At 38.6% G+C, this 10381-nt stretch overlaps 1 pseudogene; it reads right to left on the reverse strand.

Moving 5' to 3' along the window:
* Positions 1-7123: 7123 nt before the first annotated feature.
* LOC102838180 lies at positions 7124-10162 on the reverse strand (annotated as a pseudogene).
* Between the last annotated feature and the right edge of the window lie 219 nt (positions 10163-10381).

Consider the following 10381-nt stretch of genomic DNA (forward strand, 5'->3'; position numbering starts at 1 on the left):
AAAATGGAGGATCAGAAGAAAAGAAGAAGACCCCCAATGAGATCGATTGGCCACGTGGCAGCATCCATGGACTCAAGTGTGGCAACAATAGTGAGATTGGCCCAGGATTGGACATTGTTTCATTCTGCTGTGCATAGGGTCGCTATGAATCAGTGCCAACTTGATGGCACCTAACAATAACAACAATGTTCAATCCACTCAGTTTCAAGTGGGAAAATTGGTGGAGGTAGAGGCCAAGATAAAATGAGGAAAAGATTGAATTTTATTGGGTGTCATACCAAAAAGTTACCTTCACTGTTGAATGTGATTATTTTAATAAATAAAGCATAAGGAAATGGGTTTATATGTAAGAAACATCACAAAATTGTGTGTGTTACCAATTGCTAGCATTTAAACCTGCTAAAAGTTTACATTAAGAAGCTACTTAGGGATATGTGTCTTTCTTTTGTATAATCTTCTGCTTTCCTACATCAACACAAATACATACACATAAGAAATAAGAATTGAAAATCCTAAATGTAAATAGTTCCTAGATTTAATAACTGGAATGAGAATGGGAATAAATTAACTCTAGTTCATTTTGCTGGGTCGTTAAACTCATTGCATTTGTGGGTCTAAATTAAAATCATCATAGTTCATTATCTAAATATTTAACATAGTTTTTTTCAGTTGTCCCCTTTCACTCTTTCCTTCTTTCTTTCCTTTTCCATCCTTTTATCCTTTCCTTTTTTATAATGTCTTCTTTTAGCAATATTTATTGAGCTCAAACTATACAATAAACTAGCTTAGTACAAGTGGATTTAGCGATGAAACAACATAGTCAAAGAACTCACGTATGGCAGAAAAAAAACTCTGCTGAAATATGAATGTTTATAGGTGCAGTTCTAAGAAGAGTGTCTGAAGGACACTCAGGGAATAGAAACATGAACCTGTTGGAAGTGTTGGGGAGAGCTTCACAGAGGAAGAAATTCAAGAGGCATATGTATGATAGGTAGACAAAGGAAGAAAAACCTTCCCATGTAAAACAGGGGACATATGTATCCAGAGGTGAAATGTATACACATGTCTCCATTGATGTTGTTGTTGTTGTTAAGTGCTGTCAAGTCGATTCCAACCCATAGCGACCCTGTATAGTGTTTCCAAGGAGCAGCTGGTAAGCTTGAACCACCGATCTTGCAGTGCAAACTGCTTGCAGTCTGACACATTAACCCACAGCACCACACCAGGACTCATTGTTGTTAGGTGCTGTTAAGTCAAATTCAACTGATAATGACCTCATCTGGCAGAATAGACCTGCCCTGTAGGATTTTCTTAGTTATAATTTTTACAGAAGCATATCTCTAGGTCTTTTCCCCCTACTCATGAAGCCACTGGGTAGGTTCAAATCGCCAGCCTTTGTATAACTGTTGGACTCTTAATCATTTGTGCTACTATGGCTCCTTTGGGTGCATTTTGGTTACTGCATGCAGCTAAACCTGACTAAAACTTACCCTGTCATCAAGTCAATTCTGGTTCATATCAGCCCTATATAGAATTTCAAAGTTAGTAAATCTTTACGGCAGCAGAAGGTCTAATCTTTTTCACAGAAGAGGGTTGGTGGGTTTGAACTATTAACCTTGTGGTTTGCAGTCCAGGCTTATCATCCTACAGTACCACCAGAGCTTAAGTATATGGAAATTGGAAAGTATAACTGAAAAATAAGGTAAGGGCCTGATCATGAAGGACCTTTCATGCCATGTTTAAAAGTTTAAACTTCATCTAATATTTTATAATATTGAGAACTTATTCTTAGACATCATTTGAAACATTAGGAATATGGCAATGAGTTAGAAATCTGACATCTTGGCTCTTACGGTTTAGGTTAAACACATACACAAGCATGTATTGAATTATATTAGATGTATGTGTAAGAGAACAGGTATTTTGGTGCTATTTTAAACAGGGTGATCAAGAAAGTTCTCCAGAGCACAAGTTATTGAAACAAGGATTTATTGTTTTCCAAAGAGGTCACATTTGAGCAAACATTAAAAAAAAGAAATGAAAGAAATCTCATGAGAATACTATTGGCAGAGGCAGAGATAAGCTTGGCAGGTTTGAGACAACTAGGAGTTGGGGCGAATGAAGGGATGAAAGGTCAGAGATACAGATATTATATAGTTATATAGGTCAGAATTGGATTTTAAATTTCTTTCTGTGATAGAATGCTCCTGAGGTATAGTAAGCAAGCGATAAGATTTTTTTCCTTAAAGATAACTATGATGTTTTATATCTTATTTGGATGGTGGTTACGCAAATACACACATTCATCAAAACTCATCGAGCAACATACTTGATATCTATCATGTCATTGTATATAAGCAATATCTAAATTTTAAAAATAAACTTAAAAATATTATTTACTGTGTTGTTTGTAGACTCATGTATTGACTGGTAGTAGAAGTAGAAACTTGACATTTAGATTTTTTTTCTTAATATCAGTTGAGAGTCTTTGAAAACTTGCAAGAGACAGAATTAGATTAACATTTGGAAAAAAATAACTTGAACAATAGGGTGTAAAATGGATTATTTCAGTAATGCAGACAGGGAATTATAAGGAGAATGTTTAGGGCAGGTATAAAGAGATATTTGCATGTGGTGAACCAGTATTGAAAACTGTAAACAAATACAAGTTTTATTACTTACATAGTAATAAGGATTGAGAGAAAGTGCAAAATTCTATCTTGGGCAATTATCCCCACCCTGCTTACCCTCCCTGACATGCAAAAGATCTTTATCCCAGAGTGAGCTGATAATGAAAACCTCTCCTATTCACACATAACCCCTTGATATATGTTAGCTTAGGGACTAAGGAAAAAGGAATCTTGGGCTTATACACCAGAGAGGCCTTAATGTGTGTTGTTGTTGTTAAGTGCCGTCGAGTCGGTTCCGACCCATAGCGACCCTATACAGGGCTTCTGAGGCTGTAAATCTTTACGGGAGCAGAGTGCCTTTCTCCCGCGGAGCGGCTGGTAGTTTTGAACTGCTGGCCTTAAGGTTCACAGCCCGATTCGTAACCACTATGCTACCAGAGCTCCTTTTAATGTGTGTAAGAGGTTGTATATAAACAGGGGAAAAGGAAAAAGAAGCGAAAAAAAGTTACACAGTCTGAACTCAGGATACATGATGGTCTTATGGTCATTGTCTACATCCTTAATGGCTCTTCTGGAAGTCTCCCATACTTTTAATAATCTTCTCCAATACCATAACTCAAATGCATCAATTCTTCTATGGTTTCATTATCCAACTTTCACATGCCGTGGCTTATGTCCAGCACACCTCAGTCCTCAAATTGATGAATTGGCTCTTGAAAACTTTAAAGAAGTCCTTTTGCAGCAGATGTGCCTAATGCAGTACATTGTTTGATTTTTTGACTGCTGCTTCAATGAATGTTAATAGTGGATCTAAACAAAATGAATTCCTTAACAAATTCAATATTTTCTACATTCTAAATGAAGAAAATGATGCTATTTAGTGATCGATCCAGTTGTGAGTGTATTTTTGTTTGTCTGTTTGTTTGTTTTTACATTGAGGTGAAATATTATTGAAGGCTGTGGTCATTCTATTTTCTCAGTAAGTATATAAGTATTTTAAATTCTCTTCACTTTCAGCAAGCAAGGTTGTGTCATTTCATATTGCATGTTGTTAATGAGTCTTCCTCCAATCCTGATGCCCTATTATTTTTCATAAAATTCAGCCCCTCAGAGCATTTCCTCAACATGCATATTGAGTAAGTACTGAAGACTGTGGTCTTTTATCTTCATCAGTAAGTATTTTAGTCCTCTTTGTTTTCAGCAAGCAAGGTTGCATCTGCAGATTGTAGTTTGCCAATGATTCTTCCTCCAATCCTGATGCCACATGGATTCTCAGATTATTTGCTCAGTATATATATTGAATTATTATGGTGAAAGAATACAACACTGGCACACACCTTTGTTCATTTCAAACCATTCAGTGTTCCCTTGCTCTATTCAAACAAATTGCCTCTTGGTCTATGTACAGGTTCCTCATGAGCACAATTATATGTTCCAGAATACTCATTCTCCACAATGTTGTTCATAGCTTGTCATGATCCACACAATTGGAAGTCTTTGCATAGTCAAAAAAGCACAGGTAAACATTTTTCTGGTATTCTCCACTATCAGCCATAATCATCTGACATCAGCAGTGATATCCCTCATTTTACATCTTTGTCTGAATTGGCTTGAATCTTTGGGAGTTCTCTGCCAATGTACATTTGCAGTCATTTTTGGATTATTTTAGGCAAAACTTTACTTATATGAGCTATTAATGATATTGTCTAATGACTTTCATATTCAATTGGGTTAAATCTCTTTGGAATGGGCACAAATATGGATCTCTTCCAGTCAGTCAGCCAGGTTGAACCTATGGCAATTCTCTGTCAATGTAATGTTGCAGCCACTTTTGAATTATATATAGGAAAAGTTTATTTTAATGTGATATTAAGGATACTGTCCAATGAATTCTGCATTCCACTGGGTCATCTCTGTTTGAAATGGGAACAAATATAGATTTCTTTCAGTCAGTTGGCCAGGTAGTTGTCTTACAACTTTTTTGGACTAGATGAGTGTCTCCAGTGCTGCATCAATTTGTTCAAAGATTTCAATTTCTTTTCCATCAATGTTTGGTTCCTTGTTCTTTGCTAATGCCTTCAATGCACCTTCGAATAATTCCTTCAGTATCATTGGCTCTTGATTATATGCTACCTCTTGAAATGGTCTTGGACATCGACCATTACTTTTTGGTAAAGTGATTCTGTATATTCCTTCCTTCTTTTTTTTTTTGATGCTTTCTGTACCATCAAATATTTGTTCATAGAATCCTTCAGTGTCTCAAGTTGAGGCTTGATTTTTTTTTTTTTTTTGGCTCCCTCAGCTTGAGAAATGCTGAATGTGTTGTTCCCTTTTGGCTTTTTTAACTTCCGGTCATTGCACATTTCATTACAATATTTGATTGCCTTCTCAAGCTGCCCTTTGAAATTTTCTATTCAGCTCTTTCACCTCCTAATTTCTTCTGTTTGTTTTAGCATCACTACTCTGGAGAGCAAGTTTCAGAGTCTCTTCTGACAACCATTTTGGTCTTTACCTTCTTTTTTGTATTCTTAATGACCTTTTGCTTTCTTTCTGTGTGATGTTCTGCAGGTTATCCTACAACTTTTCTGGTCTTCGGTCTTTAGTGTCTAATGCATCAAATCTGTTCTTCGGATGATCTCTAAATTCAAATGGGATATGTTCAAGGTCATATTTTGCCCTTTGTGGACTTGTTTCAATTTTCTTCAGCTTCAGACTGAATTTACATGTGAGCAATTGATGGTCTGTTCCACAGTCTGCCCCTGGCCATGTTTTGGCTGATGATATGGAACTTTTCTACTGTCTTTTCCCACAGATGTAGTCAATTTGATTTCTGAGCATTCCCTCTGGTGAGGTTCATGTGTATAATCATCTTTTATGCTGTTTAAAAAAGGTATTTACAATGAATAAGTCTTTGCTCTTGCCAAAATATAACATGTGATCTTCAGCATTGCTTCTATCATCAATGCCTTATTTTCCAACAACTGATCCTTTCCCCTTCTTTCCAACCTTCATATTCCAATTATGAATAATTAGCAATACATCTTGATTGCAAGCTTGATCAATTTTAGACTGAAGAATTTTGTAGAATTCTTCAGTTTCATCATCACTGGCTTCAGTGGTTACTGTAAATTTGAATAATAGTGGCATTAATTGGTCTCCCATGTAGATGTATGGATATTATCCTATCACAGAGTTGTACTTCAAGACAGATTTTGATATGTTCATTTTCATGCTGAGTGTGACACCATTCCTCTTCAATTTCTTATTCCTGGCATAGTAAACCATGTGATTGTCAGTCAAAATGGCCAATACCTGTCCATTTCAGTCCACTGTCTTCAATATCAATATTAATGAATTCCAATTATTTTTTTGGGGGGTGGCTAGTTATAATTAATCACAACATGAAACTGACATGAGATTCTATTAGAAATGAACCAGGGTAAATAATGCTGCTATAAAATTTGTATGTCTCACAATATTACAAAAGGAAATATTATAACCTATTAAGAGTTCATTTTAATTTTATGGACTTTTTTCAGTAAAACCTTTTTTTTTTTTTTTAATAAACAGCAAGTAGCAATATTCCAAAACTGTGCTAAATAGTAGTTAGAAAGGCAACCATAAAATCTTTGGTTATAACTGACAGGATCAGGAATGCTTTTTGAATATTAAGAAGTATGTATCTACTTTAGCTGTTGTGTCAATGCACCTTTTTTATTGACAAGACATTGCTTGCTGAGGCTGCCGTGATTAGTAAGATTTTTCTTAAGTAGAAGGTGATCAATTGGTTAAGGCCTAAGTAAATTTTCTTTCTCAATTTTGTTCTTTGGAAACAGAAACAAATACCTTTGTATTTTGCATTTGTTGTTGTTGTTGTTATGTGCCGTGGAGTCGGTTCCGACTCATAGCGACCCTGTACAGGGTTTCCAAGGCTGTAAATCTTTACGGGAGCAGAAAGCCTCATCTTTCTCCCGCCAAACAGCTGGTAGTTTCAAACTGCTGACCTTGCGGTTCGCAGCCCTATTCGTAACCACCACACTACCAGAGCTCATAAAGGGCGCCAAATACTATGAAATGATCTTCTAACACACAATTAAAACAGGGACAGTAGAATTATTATTAGGAATAAGTCTTTGCAATACTTCCAATTTTTACAATAGCAAGGCTTCTGAATAACTTTCAAAAACTAGTTTTCCATATTTTTACATGACCTGAGAAACATAACACATTTGATCTATATTTTAGCAGTTACTTCTAGTGAGTACACTTTGCCCTCAAGTGAGGGTTAGAGCTGTGGCTTTGAAAAATCCACATACAATACAGGTTTATATAAGCTTCCATTTTCACTGAACTGAGCATATCCTCTCTGCCCCCCTCCCCACCCACGTACGTGCCTGCAGAAGATAATTTGAACATATACACATTTACCTGCAAACTTATGTGTATGTGTATATGTATTTTTCAAGTAAGTTACTTTCACCATCAGAATAGAACTAGACTACAGGGATGACTCTGAGGAACAGTTTGGTCCTGCTTTGGATCCTTCTCCAACTTGAGGAAGGCAGGTGGAGTTCACAGAAGGATGTGATTGTTGTTGTTGTTGTTAAATGTCGTCGAGTTGGATCCGACCCGTAGTAACCTTGTATAGGGTTTCCGAGGAGTGACTGGTGAGCTTGAACTGCTGACCTTGCAGTTCAAACGGCTTTACAGTCTGGCACATTAACCCACAGCGCCACACCAGGACTTCGCAGCTGTAGTTAAGTTTTTTCATCATTGGTCAATCCTGCATTGCCAGGCTTCACTACCACAGTGACGTGCACGCCCGCTTCCTCGGGAGCACTGACCTTTAGAGTAACGTCTGTCAGAAACAGGATGTTGTTGGTTGAGCACCTAATGCTGTCTGCAATCTTCCAGTAACTCTCACACTCCACTTTGTGTCCAATCTTGGTATCGAAGTGACAACGAAAGAGCTCAAGAATAGCACCCTTTGTAAAACGCCCAAATACTAGTTTCTGTGCCTATACATTCTACTACCCGAATAGATACACACTTCCATTTCAGCGTCTCTTGATTTCCTGACTGTTGGAACTACTTCTTCAAAGAACTCTGTTTTTATGTGCCCAGTTGTGACTACCACTTTCCACATGTGGCCCTGCAGCTGTTTCAGCATCATGGTCTTTTGACCCAAAAACATCTGCCACAAGGCATTATCAACTACAGCCTGAATCATCTGTTGCAGTTTATCGACCCCACTCCAAGATGTTTCAGGGATTGGAACAGACCCATCCAGGTGGGTGTCCTCTTCAGCTTGTTTCTTCAAGAGACTGACATCCTTCTGGCATTCCTCTTCTTCCCAATGTATCTGCAGATACTCTTTAACATTTTCTTTAATATAAGGAAATACAGTAGCCTTCGATATCTAACAGAATCACAGTGACTTCGGCAGATACAGAAAGCACGACAATTTCCCTGCCGGAATCGGCCTACTGCTAGGGTGAATGGTGGCGGCTGCAAGCCCCAGAACCGTCCCGGGCTCCCAACATCCTCACAGAAATCTTGCCAACGGCACGTGCGTGTACCCTTCAGCGCCCAGGGCAAGGCCACCTCAGTGGACCTGAAAGTGAAAAGGGTGGTGGAACAGGGTCTCTGAACTCGTGGGCAATCTATTTCATTGTTGTTGTTTTTAAGTATGAGTTCATTTTTATCCAAATAATATGTCAAACCTAAATAAACACAGCTAAAAGTCTCTAAAAAATCCCACACAAATCTTTCCGTGTCTAAAAGGGACCCCCAAAGCCAGTGTTACATTCATAACCCTTAATGAGTCTCAGGGTTTTTAATCACAAGAGAAATAAATGAAAACTCACTTTCATATGAAGAGATTTATGTTCACGAGGCAGCCGGGATATGTAAGCTCCATAGAATATGAGATGGTTCTTGTTTTATGTTAACAATGTAATCCCACTCCTCTGCCCTAATACTGGAGTAACCTGGTGTGTAAAATATTTCTCATGACTATAGGAATTACCATCAAAATAAAAGATCTCATTCTCTCCCACTGAGATCAAGTCTCTATAGGTTTCCATCCTCACAACTCTGCAGAATTTTATCCAGGAAAGCCTGCACTTCTGGCACTCTCCCTGGACCACATCTTCGATGATCACTAAGACCTAAAATATCCTACACACTCTGGTCAGCAAGGTATCACATATTCATTGTGTACAAGGACAAAGGGTAAAGGTGACAACCTTGGGAAACTGAAAACTCATAGGGATTTCACACAGTTTTATATGTTTGACCAAGGAACTCTGGTAGCAGAGGGCTTACAAGTTGGGCTGCTAACCTCCAAGTCAGCTGTTCAAAACTAGCAGTCATTTCACAGAAGTAAGATGAGGCTTTCTGCTCTCACAAAAATTTAAAGCCCCAGAAACCCTATGCAGGGTTGCTATTAGTCAGAACTGATTCCCTGGCACACATCTACCACCACCACCACCAATGTCTACCCTAAAGGATAGTGAACACCCTTGTCCCTTCACTAAATATATTTACTTTCTGACTGGTAGCTTTTTGTGTTATAAGACAACAATCTCCTTACAGTTTGACTGCAAGCAACTTCAGTCATGTTGCTTTCTGTTTATCCTTAAGAACAGCTAGAAAACAGAGAGAATTTCGAGAAATGGTCTAATTTAGATCATCACTGCATTAGGGACAAACAGCTATGCCTTTCAGAAGACCCATCATGAGATTCAACAAAACAAAGTAGAATGAAGGTACACTGAGGTGGTAAAACTTAGAGGCACTGCAGAATGGCAGTTCTCTTGTGCTCCTCACAGTCATTGCATTACCACCCTGGACCATCCACACAAAAACTGATAACCCAAGACCCCGAGTGTTCACGTTGTCTTCAATGCTAGGAGATTAGGAGGTACAGGATCATATCACAAAAATAAGGAACATTATGGACAATTATTAATTTGTACTTATGTTTTGACATTTTCACTCGTTGCTTTTATGTTATTGTTGTTAAGTGCCATCGAGTCAGTTCCAACTCATAGACACGCAGTATAGGATTTCCAAGGAGCGAATTGCGAGTTTGAGCCACTAACCTTGTGGTTGAAACCGGCCTTGCACTACAGTACTTATCCTGCAGTGTCGCACCAGGACTCTGTTGCTTTTATAGAGGCAGGCATTCCCATGCTCCACCTTCAGGAAGTCTTAGAGCAGGCCCCGACCTGACCTGGAGCTCCGCGGATTCAGGCAGAGGGACAGGAGTGGACGCGGAGCTCGCGGCAGTTCGGGAACAGATGCACACCAGCCATCCGTGCTTCAAATCCTGGTCGTTTATGGACCGGAGTCACCCATTGGGCTCCGTCTCCCTCTCACTGCAGCATGAAGGATCCCAAATGAGAATGCAAGCTTCCACTGCAGGTTTTTGTGACGGTTGGTACAACAGAGGAACAGCTCTGTTCAGAAACAGAGGAATCCAGTAGATTGTTACTGTGGTGTTCACTGGATTCTCTGGCATTTGGCATCTGGCATTTCCCTCTCAAATGTCTCCCCTGATTGTCAAGGTGATCATTCCAGCCTTGTGATTCCGTGATTTCACCTAGCAAGTGTAATAACCAGGTGTAACTTCAGAAATTGCACCATCATATGCTCACTGGGTATTTTTTCTCCATCATTAAGGTTTCCAGCCATGACTGAAGCGAGGTTTCTGAAGATTTCCAACATCACATCTCTGTAGAGTTTTC

This window comes from Chrysochloris asiatica, unplaced genomic scaffold, assembly GCF_000296735.1.
Source record: "Chrysochloris asiatica unplaced genomic scaffold, ChrAsi1.0 scaffold00035, whole genome shotgun sequence".
NCBI lineage: Eukaryota > Metazoa > Chordata > Mammalia > Afrosoricida > Chrysochloridae > Chrysochloris > Chrysochloris asiatica.